We start from the raw sequence: 14,880 nt of genomic DNA, 5'->3' as shown, positions 1-14,880 counted from the left end.
AAGAGTGCTAGGAAGATAAAAATAACAGATACCCACTACACTGCAGTACCATATTTTAGGTAAAAGGCTCAAACATCAACATTTGAAAGATTTTGTGACCCATCAAACTATGTTTTTTTCATATAAGAAAGAATAGTGTCCTTTTACTCCTTACTATTGCTTGGAAGAGTTCATAGTTCAAATCAAAATAATTAACCACTACTATATGCTTCATCACCTGACATACACAGAACTCAAGAGTTCTAATGAAGGATTGGAATTGCTCTGTTTTGAATTTGTTAACTATTTGTTTAACCTGTGCTGTCAGAAGTACTATAAATCTATCTTGGATAATTGTGTGTGTCTCTTTCTTTTGCTAGATACCCTTGAATGTCACAAGGGACTATCTTTCCTTCACAAATGGCTAATTTTTCTTAAATTATACATTTAGATTGAAAGATGAGGAAATGGCATAAAATATCAGGAAATCCACCCAGGAAGGAAAGCCAAAAATAACACACCTGTAAAAGTAAAGAATATAACCATTATGCCAGTGGAATATCAATTTAAAACATAAGTAATTATAATCTCAATTGACTATTTTTAAAGCATTTTTTACTTACGCATATGAAAGCAATGCTAAATCTCATTCTTTTTTCTGAAAGCTATCTCTGGTTTAAGAAAAGATTTACAGGGCTTCCCTGGTGGCGCCATGGTTGAGAATCTGCCTGCTAATGCAGGGGACACGGGTTCAAGCCCTGGTCTGGGAAGATCCCACATGCCGCGGAGCAACTAGGCCCGTGAGCCACAACTACTGAGCCTGCGCGTCTGGAGCCTGTGCTCCGCAACAAGAGAGGCCGCGATAATGAGAGGCCCGCGCACCGCGATGAAGAGTGGCCCCTGCTTGCCGCAACTAGAGAAAGCCCTCGCACAGAAATTAAGACCCAACACAGCCAAAAATAAATAAATAAAAATAAATTAAAAAAAAAAAAAGATTTACATATTTCACATAAAAGCAATTTTACTGCTGCATTCATTCATCACTCAATAGATATTTGATGACCACCTATAGTGTGCCAACTATATGCAGATATGAAACAGAGTCCCCCTAAAACTGAGTTCCTCTGCTGAGTTTATGATCAACCTCTCTATCCAAAATGTTATTCCCTTTCTTGTCCAACATCTGTTCTTCTCAAGATTGAGGAGTATCAAAGAAAAGGGGGGACTGAAACCACATACAAGCCCCTGTGTCCCTGTCCTTTGAAGTAAAAGGCTTTTGCTTTAGTCTCCCAGGCCTCCCCTGTGCCTCAAAAGGCTGGCTCAAGAGTAAATGACTAGGAAATGTGAAGATCTAGATACAAAGAATAGCTGTTGGGCCAGGAAACTTGCAACAAGTTAGACTACAATTCAGAGTCACTGAACTCCCAGTTCCCTGAAAGGTATAGATAAAGGTGTGACACAAATTCCTAAGTTGTTTTCACAGGAAGCAAGAAGTAGACCCACAGCAGATGAAAACTGCTGACCACAAGCACGTAGACCCCAGACCAGTTGAAACCACAAGATTGGTGACGCTCGAAACTTCACCTTGATGCCAACCAATGTGAGAACTGTACACTCACGCACCGTGCATTCCCCTCCCTCACACTGACTTTAAAACCTTTGTCTCCTAACCGGCAACTTGGAGATGGTCTTAGGACATTAGGTTACCATCTTCCCAGGTTGCTGGGCTCCTGAATAAAACAACTTTTCCTTTTCCACCAACACTTGTGTCTAGATTATTGGCCTTTCAAGCGGCAAGCAGTCGAACTTGGCTTTGTTACCAGCCTCACCCTGTTACAGAGAGACGAAGTACCTACCTCATTGACTGTATATGGTAAATAAAGAGTTAAACAAATTATGGTTTGGATATAGGATATGAAGGAAAGAGGAAGTGAGAATGACTGCTAGGCCTCTGACTTAACACATTGAGTGAATGATGGTGCCATTCACTGAGATGGGGAAGAAAAGCAGTTTGAGGTGATATGTTGGGGGGGGAAGTCCTACTTTGGACAATTTGACATACCTGTAACATAGCCACATGGAAGCATCACATAGTCACTTGCATACAGAGACCTAGGCGTAAGAAAGAAGTTAAGGCTAGAGATACACATTTGGAAGTCAAAGACAGATAGATGGTATCTAAAGTCATGAGACTGGATGAGGTTCTGTGGGGAATGTGTGAAGATAGAGAAGAAGAAATAGCTACGAATGAGCCTTGAGGCACCTGAGATTTGAGATATGGAAGAGAAGAAGAAATAGCTACAAAGATTATGAAAACATAGCTATGAGGCAGAAACACAATTTAGGGGCCAAATGGTGAAAAAATTTCAAGGTGGATGCAAGTAAATTAATAGTTGCTGAGAAGTCAAGTAAGATGAGGACTGAGAATCTGGCGATTTGGTAACTACTAGTAACCTCAGCAAGGCAAGTTTCATTACAGTTATTAAGAAAAAGAAAGAATGAAAGCTGAGGAAATAGACAAAGAGACAACTGATCATTGCTTCAGAGTGTTACTATAAAGAGAAGTAGGATAAAAGGGTAGTAACTAGAGAATGTGGGTTCCAGGGGAAGCTTTTACAATTATGGCTGTATGCTGATATCCGGGGATAATCCAGGAAAGAGTGAAAATTTGATTATGTCTCAGAAACAAAATGGAGACTTTAGAAGACAAAGACTTGGCAGTTAAATGACGAGACCTAGCAAAGCTGTGGAGGGATTAGTCTTCCTATGTTTCAGGAAGGAAAAGAAGAGGAAGGAAAACCTGATATGTAACTATAGACACAAGTGATTTTGTAGATTTTCTTCTTCTTCATCAGGGATATTATAAGGAAGGGCTTTAATGAGACTGAAGGATGGAGAAAGTTGTTGACAATTTGAAGAGAGAGAAAGTGTGAAGTAGTTCAAGAGACTGATAGGGTAATGCTGGGGCCCCAGAGGAAAGAAAGAACCTCACAGGAAGTGCTAAGAAGATGAGTGTGTTAATCATAATACATTTAAACAACAACCATAAGGAATGATCCTGATTCTATTGAATAAACAACTGAGATATGGCTGCAGTGCATTCTATGACTTAGACTGGGGTGCACATTCTTGATTCAGTAGTGAGTTTGGGGTAGAAAGTTCTGCAAGTTATAGCAAATATCTAGATAGTGAGAGTACAGTTAACAACTCATCTCTGCATTTTCACCAGAGCAATGTTTGTAATAATGCAACATTAGAAGAGAATAAATGTTATCAGTAAGTGTACAGATTTTTTAATGTAGCAAAGTAATATGCTGAAATGAAAGAACCAGAACTACATAGATGGAAAGACATTTGATCTTGCTGATAAATAAGGAAAAGCAAATTACAACAAGAAGAAGATCCCATTTCATACCTTGAAATTTGTTAAAAATAAAAATGCCACAATATTAACTTTTGCAAGAATTTGGGAAAACTCTCATTCTCTGCTAGTAGAAATATAATAAGCACAATCACTTTGGAGACCACTTTGACAATATCAAGTAAAATTGGAAGTGTCCAAATCCTCTAATACAGAAATCTCACTTCTAGGAATGTACCTTAGAAAAACTCTTATCAGCTTCACTACCTGTTCACAGCTAAGTACAAAAAAAAAAAAAAAAAAAAATTCAAATGTATATTAGTAGGAAAATGGATATATCATGATATTGTTCTAAGTTAGAGTGCTCTGAAGAGATTAAAATAAATGAACATACTATATGGACACTATGAGTATAACAATAGGGAAGATAATTTGAGTGCAGAAGCAAGATTTGGTTTGTAGACTTGATAATGGGAAAATGATGATCCTTTTAATTTATTTTCTTAATGAATTCAAAGGTGAGATCAGAAGCTAAAATAGGGTGGAGGAAGGAAGAGGAATTTGGAGGTTTGAAAAAGAGGAAAGGTGTAAAGTAGTCTTCAGAAAAGGAAATAAAGTTCACTAGAGAAATCTAGTACTGACAATCAGAGTTGTAATCATTACATGCCTTCATCATTTCAGCACCAATAATCATTTAAGTGATATAACTGAAAGTTATTTATATGTACAAGTTTATGCTGATAGATAAGAATTTTTTCAAAACTGCTAGGGGTGATTAGCCAAAATAAAATGTGGCTATCCAAAATTTATTAAAAAAAAAAAAAGCTCCTAATTTTTTTTAGACTAATTTTAGCGTCTGCAGGCCATATGGTCTCTGTAGTAACTACTCAACTCTGCTGTTGCAGTGTGGAAGCAGCTATAGACAATTTGTAAATGAATGTATGTGACTGTGTTCCAATAAAACTTCATTTACAAAAACAGTCAGAAGGGCAAGATTTGGCGGGAGGGTTATATGTGCTTATTTCTCATCTGGATCATTTTTATATAAATAAGATCCATCTACCCAAAGGCAAGCAATATCGAGAAATGTCTGTCATACGCAGCAAAAGAGAAGAGGTTTTCCAAGAGAAAGGTTAATAATTACTGATGTAATAGAATGAATTGTATTGACATGAAGGAAACTGTTTTGCTCATAACCTAGAGCACTGAAATCAATATGCGGCTGCAATAATCCTTGCTTTCTTTGTGTTTACTTCTATTAAATCTTCCTTCTAAAGTGTCCAACTTTATTTTAAGCACATTCTGTGGTGATCAGATATATATTTTTTAGTTGCCTGTAAGAAAGTAACACAGAACATGTTAAAACTGACATCTTTGTATTTCAATTTTGGCTTATTATTGTCAAATTTAAACAAAGAGGCATCTGCCTAACTCTGAAAGACAGGAGTTTACAAATAAAATGTTACTGGAAGTAGAGGGCTCCTTAGCCACTATTTCAACCGAATTGTCATTCTGCCAGAATGCCTCACTGGGGTCTATTAAAACTCCACTACACAGAACACTGGGCCCCTCCAAAGCCCTATAATTTTCAGGGCTTTGCAGTGGTTTTGTGGTATGTATTTACAGGGTGAGACTTTTTCCCTGGGTTAAGCTATGTTTTCTCTCATCTCTCTGCCTCTCTAAAAATACAGGCAAGCCCTATTTGAAGCGCTAACTTAAAAATTCTTTAACTTTAATTTTTCTGAATTTTTAAGACAGTGAAATGGATGATGGTATAATTCTATGGTTTCATATTTTTAAGTTTTATATATTCTTTCTCTCTAGCTCATTCTGCTTTGTTCTCATGTAGAACTATATACTATACATATACAGTATTTTTAACTATTATGTTTAATTTTCAAACAAATAATTAAGAAAAAATTTCAAAGCCAAATTTGATTTCCTTTATTAACCTTTGTGAGTTAACTTCTGATAGATGAAATCCTATAATCTTCCATAATTTAAGTCATATTTATAAGTGACAATTTTACTTAGATAATTTTTTCTAGGCTATATGAAATAGTTTAATGGCTAAAGCGGAAAGATATAGAAAAAAGAAAAATATAATCTATAAATGGTCATTAGAGAAAGATTTCTGAAACATAATTTCCCTGTCCATGTTCTAATATTTATATTAACCCAGATACCATTGATAATCTGTATGCAATAAACATGAAAAAATATGTAATCTAGTCTAACTGAAGAAATATAAAAGTATAAATTTTATAACAAGAATATGACTGAAAAATAAAAGCATGAATTTTCCAGTGTTCACACAGGTTACCTTTTATTGACTTACTTTTATTATTTTAATAAAAGATTGTCTAATTTGATAGCATAATATATTAGAAGACTTAAAATACATATAATTGTTTTATAAGATTTAAGGATTCTTTTGATGGCAGTGCACAACACAGTGACGCTCAGAGAGATGAAAGGGAGAGCTCTTTGTTATTTATAGCTCCAAACAAGAGAAGGCTGCCACACAGGGCCACACAGTGGACTGTACCTGGGGTCAGTGTAGCAGCAAGCTGGAGCTCTAGAGGGCAGCTTCCAAGTGGCAAATGGGATGAGGTTAGCCATGTTTTGGGCGGATTGGCTAAAGTGAATCATTTCACAAGCTCTGGGGAATAGGATCTGTATCTAGCTACCTGGTACCTGGGTCCGGGCTATGAGGGTGGGTGCATGGTGGATGGGAGGAATGACAGCCCAATAAGAGAAGTGTTTGGGGTGTGGATTTAATCAGCTGCTCAAGAAGAGAAACTGACCAGGTCTCTAGCTAAGGCCTCAGAAACAAGACAAAACAAAAATATATTCCAACTGGTGTCTTGACATCCGTTTTGAACTCAATTATTTGGGTTATTCAGCTCAAATAGTAGAGGAGAATTCCAGACAGTAGGGCATAAGTAGCCCTATACTCTCTAGCAACTATTTTATTATGAGAGTAAAAAGGAAGAAAACAAGTGGAAGTATAAGGAATCCTTGTAGGCCAGCCTTAACTAAGTTTCCCATTTATATGGCATTAGGCAAGAAACTAGATCTGAAATATCTGAGGTTTCTAATAATGTCTTGGTGAAGTTAAAAATTTGTTAAAGGTATAAGTTATATTTTCATGACAATAATATCTTGGTATATTCCTTGAGTAAGGGCAGCAGGTTCGGCAGTTATGTTGTTGAAGAGTATGAACAGATAGTTCATAAGGTACGTGTAAACATTAGGGCAACCTAGGAGAGAGAGACAGTTGTGGCAGTCATGGTCAGAGACACAGTTTGAGAAGCCGTGGTGCAAGGCTGGAGGGGGAGAATAAGAGAAGGCTCTGGGAAGCGAGGAGGGTCACTCATGTGAGGAGGTGTCCTCATAGGGTCAAGGGGTGGACCCATATGAGGCAGTTGGCTTCTGGGGAAATCAGTAATCTCCATTAATTTTTAAAATGGCATAGATAGTAGTGACCTCTACAAGACTTCCTTTTAGGCATGGGAGTATGGAGCAGTATGTTTGGGCAGAGAGCAGACAACATGGGCTATGGAAACAGTGAGTTCAGGAAATATAATAGAATCCCTAATAACACAGAAAGAAAAGCAATAAATGTCCTGTATTCAATATTTTAGCGTCTTAGGAAAGGCAGTTTGCAGGCACCACTGAGGCAGTGGCCTCAGTGTCCATGGTGAACTCACCTGTAGTGAGCTCCTGGCCAGAGAGATGTCAGCTAGGTTGCAGAACTAGGGTATCCTTCCCAAGTGGATACACACTTGGGCAAGATGGGTCATGCTTTTGTGGCTGGGCCACAAAAGCATATATATATATTATATAATGTATATATATAGGTGTATATGTATATTTATATAATTCATTTTTGGGGGGAGGCACTGGGTATACTTGGGGCAGGGGTGTTCTTTTTACACTGATTATATTTATAAATTTCTTCCTCTAGAGATCTTCAATTCAGCATTATCAGGGTTAAGAACCTCCTCCATGGCAATAGTTGTATGTTTTAAGGACTCCAGATCTGGCTTAAGTTGGGTTTGAATTAGCCTTTTGGCTGGGCCATAGGGGTACCGTGGGTAATTCCCCTAAAACCCTGAAGGGCATGCCTTTTGTTGCAACAGAGCCATGAGCAGCAGAGGGGTGCAGCAGTAGAGCACTGGATCCACAACCCAGAGATGGTTGGATTGAAACCACCATCTGATATAGCTCTGAATTTCCCTCTGCTATGACACTGCCTTTTCCCTTCAAACCTGCCAGTCTCTTCCCAATACATCCCCCCCAAACCCAACACACACACACACACACACACACACACACACACACACAGGCTCACTCTTATTTTTCTTTCTGTTTTGGGGGATTCTAGCTGCCATTCTCACCTTTCTTCTCTTTCCTATAACTCATAGAACCGCCCTTTAGGTGGCTACAGGAAACAGGGCAGGGAGTCTCAGCGGCCTGTCAGGCATCTCTCCTCCCAGGTCTTCCCAGTCCCTCTAGGAGGGATCCAGGTTTTCATTTAAGAGATACAGCAGCCTGTCCTTGGGCCTGTTAGCCCCTTTGTTTGAGTAATTGGGTCTTTTGGCTGGTGTTTGGGAGGCTCAGGGATAAGGTATTCATTCCCTTATTCCCTTTGAATTAAACACTGGACCACTGTCTTCATGAGTGCAATCCATGTTACTCTTGTGGGTCTAGGGAGTGTGAAGTTTTCAGGTGACAGCAACAAGGTATGTAGCAGCAAAGAAGACTAATGAGTCAGCTACCCCCACCTGGGCAATACTGACATCAAGACAGGAGTGCCATTTTAATAATTATTTTACTATTATAAGTAGTATAGCACAATAATTAATTGTTATATAATGATATTATTAATTGATTACAATTATAGTGATGGTTACAGACTCTGTGACTATAAGAAAAACTATCATATTGTACAGTTTTAAGAAAAGCAAAAGCGGCAGATTAATATCTGATGAAGTAGGCTTAAGAGTAAAAAAAAAATTACCAGAGATAATGAGAGAGATCGCATAATGCTAAAAGGGCCAATCCATAAAAAGTCATAGTGATCCTAAAGATATATGTATCAAACAACAGAGGTGCAAAATAGGTGAAGCAAACTGATAGAACTGAGATGAGAAATAGACAAATTGACAAATACAGTTGGAGACTTCAACACCCTTCTCTCAATAGTTGATGGAACAGCTATCCACAAGATAGGCAAGGATATTAAAAAAGTCAACAATACCATTAATCAACAGGATCAAATAAACTTTCACAGAAAAATTCACCTGAAAACAGCAGAATACCCATTCTTTTCGACCACCCACAGAATGTAGGTCAATATAGACCATATCCTGGACCATAAAGCACATATCAACAGTTTAAAAGGATGAAAATCACAGTGTGTTTTCTGACCGCAATGGAATTAAAGGAAACATCAATAACAGTTCATTTCCACTGATATGCAAATATCCACAAAGTAGCTAACCATTACATAAATATGGAAATCTTGTTTTATATTTTAACTATCTGAATCCATAATTAATTTTATATAAATACAGTGTAAAAAAGTCGAAATAACAACCAAAAACAACAAAAGTCTTTGCATCCTGTTACTAGGTTTTCATCTTCAAAATGAGTAGCATACTTGTCTACATAAGACTACGGTACAGTGAAAATTACACACTTGGAGATGTCACTCAAGGCTCTTAGAAGCTCTGTGACATTGGATAAGTTATTTAATCTCTCTCACACTTAGGTGCTTCTGTATAAAAACAAAGAACATAACTACATTCCAACATTGTGCAAAATCAATGAGTTAATGTATGTAAACTAACTGTATAGTACATTAGTCTTATAAAGCAACATAATAAACATTGTTCCTTTTTCATTCTACAGCTATAGTTTCTCAGAAACCACAAGCACAATACCAAGAAATAATGTTTTCAGCTAAAATATTATCTGAGAAAATATTTTGAAGGCTTCATGTACTGTTTCTAATTAAATTTGTAACATACGATAAAAAACGGAAAAATTACCCAAGGTCATAAACTAAATATTCAGTTTCATTACATTAAAATAATTAAGGTTTTTAGACACTGTATTTTACATAAGCTGTATGAACAGTGTGTAAAATAGAATTTTGCAATTTGGGGAAACTGGAACATGGTTATCAGACACTAGAATATGGTTATCAGTTTAATAGTCGCATCCCTCTCTTCCACTCACATCTTTAGAGATTTATTATCTAGGAAAAATTTACTAAGCCAAGAGAAATTTTACATTGGTAATGGAATTATTTATTTTAATAATTATATGGGCAGTCATAGAATAAAGTTTAACATGCACTGCACAAAGTGAAAAAAAATTCTTAAAAAATGACTGTGGAGCAGAGTTTTCTTGAAGTTCAAGGAGAGAGAGTGAGCTTATACCTAAATATGTGAAGTTAAACAAAACACTCCATAATGTAAGTCCCATTTCAAATAGCTTTTAAACTAATAGATAGAACTTTAAAGGACAGAGATACAGAGAGCATTCTAGATGATGTCAATATTGCAAGCAAATACAAATTTCAGAATATATGTCCTGGGTTGATAAATAGGACAGTTTGATAGATTAGAGGTTATTAGTATGGGAGTAGTGAATGATATCCTGAAGATTTGGGTATTATGCAAATTTAGTAGTCCATCATGTACAAATACACTCTATCTCTCCCCTTTTGTAAGTCTGTTTTCACTGGGTTAGTATTGTGGGCTTAATAATATCAACTTGAGGCGTGGTGAATCTTACTTGAAGTGATAAGAGTCTGAGAACTGATACAGGGGTTAGGAAGAAAGTTTAAAAGTATAGATGGCAGCTATTATAACTTTAATAAATTGTCATACATATCAGTGGAAGAGAGAGCAACTTTAAACTTTATTTAGTAGACCGTATATATAGAATTTAGCAACTGATTACAGTATTAGGAGGTAAAGCTAGAGGAGAATTCAAAGTATTTGGTCTGGAAAATGATAATTTGAACTAAGGCTGGTGGTGACATTATGGATGCTAGAGACCCATAAAGGGTGAAAGTGCCAAGTAAGCACTTAAAATGCAGAGAGTAGAATTTAGTATCAAACTCCAGACTAAAGAGGGTGAAAATGTGGTCATCTGAATAGAACTAGAGACTGAGGAGAGATTTCAATTGTAGCAAGAAAGAGATAAAGACTAATCTTTTAAGAAAAAGCATCCTTGAGGGAGAAAGAGATAAAACAGAACTAGAAAGAAGGATCACCAATTAAATGCTAAGTAAGTAAGGGAAGTGATAACAGTATGTATGTGGGAGGGGTGGCAAAGAAGAAAGCCTCACCTACTGGGGGTATAAGAAGAAAAAGGATGAGAAAAAAATAAGATATTAACAAGCATTGCTGTAAATGATGGTGGATTTGTCACCAAGTCTTTCAAGTGTCCTAAACAAAGGATGAAATTGCTTTGTGTTGAATATTTCTTTTTGGCCAACAAATGTAATTCTGGAACATCTACCACCCTATGATTAAGCCATTTTTGTCTCTTTTCTGTCTAAAATGTAAAAACAAAATGTTCCACAAGAAGATAATCTTAAAGTGCAGAGAGCTTGGCATCAAGAAACTGGAGCATTGATAAGATAGATGTATTTTGATGAGAAGAGTATGTTAGGGATGAGGTGGGGCTTTTCCAGAAAGTCCTCCATGTGGAGTCTAGGAAATTTTGGATTCTCACAACAGAGGGAAGGAAGAACAGTGAGTGTTGAGACTATTACAAGTCAAACGTAGCTCGTTTTGCAAACTTGCTTATCTTATCACAATGCTTGTCTATGGACTGTTTTAGTGTTATGCCAAGTAATTTATGTATAATATACACTTCAACTTAAGTTTATTAAACAAAAGGTAACTACTTCTTTGGTTTTTATACAGTTTTCAACATAATGTTTGATAACTCCCCTGGGCAACTATGAGTCCTTTTAGAAAAGAAAAATGTGGAAGAGTAAAATTACTTGTTTATTTTGTACTCTTATCATTTAGGCATAGGTTTCTAAGTTGTGAAAAACAATAGAGAAGGGCTTCCAACAACCTAGAAACATTTAGAAAGACATTTATGTTTATATATATAATGCACATATGTTTACACACATGTATACATATATAGACAAACGACTGCACATATATATTTAATGAGTAAAGAATAATAACAGGTTTTAGTTTAACCAAAAAAAGCTATGTAATGTATATAACAAATGTATATGTATTATGTATATGTGTGTATACACCCACACATTCATTCATTAAAAACTAATATTTGAGCCACTTCTCTGAAAATCTGTAAATATTTTTATAGGCAGATGAATTTCAGGATTTCTAACTAGGTTTTGATCATTAAATCGTCCTTTAGGAATGGTTTATGGAACAAGAAATATGTAGTGGGAGATTAGCTTTTCCAACACACTAAGAATCTTTTCAATTAAGCTATTTATTTGTAAAATCAAAATGGAATGGTATTCATTTCCTGTAGTGAAGGTTTTTGTTCTCCTACAGGCTGCCAATCACTTTATTTCCATTCCACTGCTGCTGGCTTAGTGTTTTCCTCACCAACACACTCTAATAAGATTTGGCTTGACTTCTGGTTGGTAACAAGCGTGACTGAGAATCAGGACTAAAAAAACTATTTATATGTATATTTAAAGATTCTCTCCTGCCTGTCTTTTCTGGTTATTATTCTACTTACTGTTCAGGCAAATGTAAAATTAAGTACCTTGAATTGCAACAAAATGTGTTTTGTTATGAGAGCCTAATAAACAAATTTTCCCAAATTAATACTGGTCACATTGCATAGATTGTTTCAAATTAAATAAAATTTATAAAATTTTAGGAAAGTAAGATATCTAAAATATTTAGAAAAATAGGTAAAGTCAAACACTCTCCTACAGAAATTTGATATATGGGTAAGAGGAAGATGTAGATGGATATGTAGACTGTCTAAAAAGTGGACTATCTAAAAATTACTTCCAAGATTACTTAAGTGTAAAAAAAGAAATGCTTATAATTCTCATTCTCATTATTCTTTAGATAATTGAGAAAAACTAATGGGCGTGTTATTGGTTTCCTATATATTGCTATTGGCATATTCTATCTTTTATTTCCCTCTTATTCTCTAGCCCTGTAAACTAACAACTTCATCTTTGACTGCTTTTTCAATCTTCTCAACAATCACATCTATTTTGTATTAAATCACCAGAAAGCCATTTAAATATGCAAGAATAGTTTAGTTTATTAATAACCTAAAACCTTAGAATGTTACTTTAACAAAATTTGCTAGTGAGTGAAATTCAGCACAAAATAAATCAATATCTGATTCTCTCAGTAAACATTTACTGAAATCTTCTATAGGCCAAGGCTGTGCTTAGTGCTAGGGATAAAAGATAAACAAGAGACATTTCTTAAAGGCCAGGAACACAGGTATATAGAGGGAGTGGGTTTTTTTTTAACATCTTTATTGGAGTATAATTGCTTTGCAATGGTGTGTTAGTTTCTGCTTTATAACAAAGTGAATCAGTTATACATATACATATATCCCCATATCTCCTCCCTCTTGCATCTCCCTCCCTCCCACCCTCCCTATCCCACCCCTCTAGGTGGTCACAAAGCACCGAGCTGATCTCCCTGTGCTATGCGGCTTCTTCCCACTAGCTATCTATTTTACATTTGGTAGGGGCAGGATAGGAATAAAGATGCAGACATAGAGAATGGACTTGAGGACACGGGAAGGGGGAAGGGTAAGCTGGGACGAAATGAGAGGGAGTGTTTTTAAAAGAGGCCAATCGTTTTGTTTTTGTTCAGAGAGATTACTCATCTCAAACACAAATAATTGGACTAGGAGTGGACCCTTGACCTAAGATGGGCCAAGGAGACTTTCTCTCCTAGAAACTTGAAATGAGTGGGTAGAATATATTGGTTTGGAAACCTAGACCATCATTTTGGGTGACCATTATATATATGTCACATGTCATATGCAAAAAGATTAATAAAGCATATATTAAAAGAGCAGTGGAGGTCAAAGGCAATAAGGGAGCAGAAAGAAAGAAAAAAATGCATTGCTTTCTGTTTTCTTGTTCTTACGTGACCCAGGTAATTGTAGCTGTAATTGAGTTCTGTGAGATTCCATTCTAGCTTTCTTTAACAGCGAGAAAGGGGGAGGGAGAAGAAAGGAGAGGAGGAGGAGAAAACAACAAGAAAAATGTCTATACAACCACAGAGAACTCCAAGAAGGGTAAACAACCACAAAAATAACAATCATAACAATTAACAATTATTAAGCCCCTAACTCTGCCAGGGTTTGTTCAAATTTACATGTATTAAGTAATTTAATCATCAATATAAACATACAGGGTAATTACTATTACCCCTATTATACAAATGAGTAAACTAAGGTACAGAGAGCTTAAGTAACTTGCCCAAGGTTACTGTCTACAACATGAAAGAGTTGTAAACTGATCTCTGGCAAAAAACATAAAACAGCCTCATGGGTTTGGAGTGCAAGTTTAAAAATGCAAACTGGATTGAACTGATTTGTTCTGGTTAATAACAGAAGATGAATTTTGAGCTCCTGGGAAAACCTAATGAGAAAGAAGTGGTCAAGAAAGAACCAAGTGAGAAGTGAAAGACTACAGCAAAGCAAAAAGAGCCAAGAAAAATCTTCCTGGTGGAGAGATTTAAAGAAATTTTCAATAATAGAAATTTCAAACAGAGATTGTAAGTTTGTTTTGTAGTGCAATATAAACTACCCCTTGGCACTTCAGTGTTATCCATTAGACTTCTGAAGTTTTGTGTAAGACAGACCATGTATCTATTTGTGTGTGTCAGGGGAGAGGGCAACGGAGAAGAGGTAGGATTTCAAGTTTGCATCAATATGGTAACTTCCTAGTGTTATCTGGTATCTTCTCCATCTCTCCACTCTAGGGAATCTTTTAAAACCAAGGACAGCTTGAACTTCCTCTGGTCTTGGAAGTGAGAAGTTTGGTTAAATTTTCTTGGATTTGAAGAAGTAGGATTCCTAAGTTTTTATCTGGGTTTCATTGATATAATGCCTTTTTGGCTTGAATGTCTTTGAATGAGTTCTCTTCTTTTACATCAGACAAGCGCACTTCATTGGACAATGTGAGCAGTCACCTAGAATTGTTACAAATGTTAGTTCTGATTTTAACCAGATAATCATTAGTGCAGAGGATCTATTAATTCGGATTAAGGATTATGACATAGTATCATAAATGTCATAATAGGCTTACACATACAATACTATGATGGTAAAGAGGAGACACAACTAAGTCATTTTGAAGTGTGATGATCAGCAAGTGCTTTTATGGAAAGGTGACCCATAATTGACTCTGAATGGGTAACTTTTAGATGAGCCAATTGATTGGCAAAAAAATGTGTTAAAGCCACACAGATGTAAAAGAACTTAAAATATTTGAGAGATGATTAGGTGTAGATTTAACACCAGGTTTCTTT

The sequence above is a fragment of the Balaenoptera musculus genome, chromosome 9, assembly GCF_009873245.2.
Source record: "Balaenoptera musculus isolate JJ_BM4_2016_0621 chromosome 9, mBalMus1.pri.v3, whole genome shotgun sequence".
Lineage (NCBI taxonomy): Eukaryota > Metazoa > Chordata > Mammalia > Artiodactyla > Balaenopteridae > Balaenoptera > Balaenoptera musculus.
The sequence above is the reverse complement of the archived record's forward strand: the minus strand, read 5'-3'. Positions refer to the sequence as shown.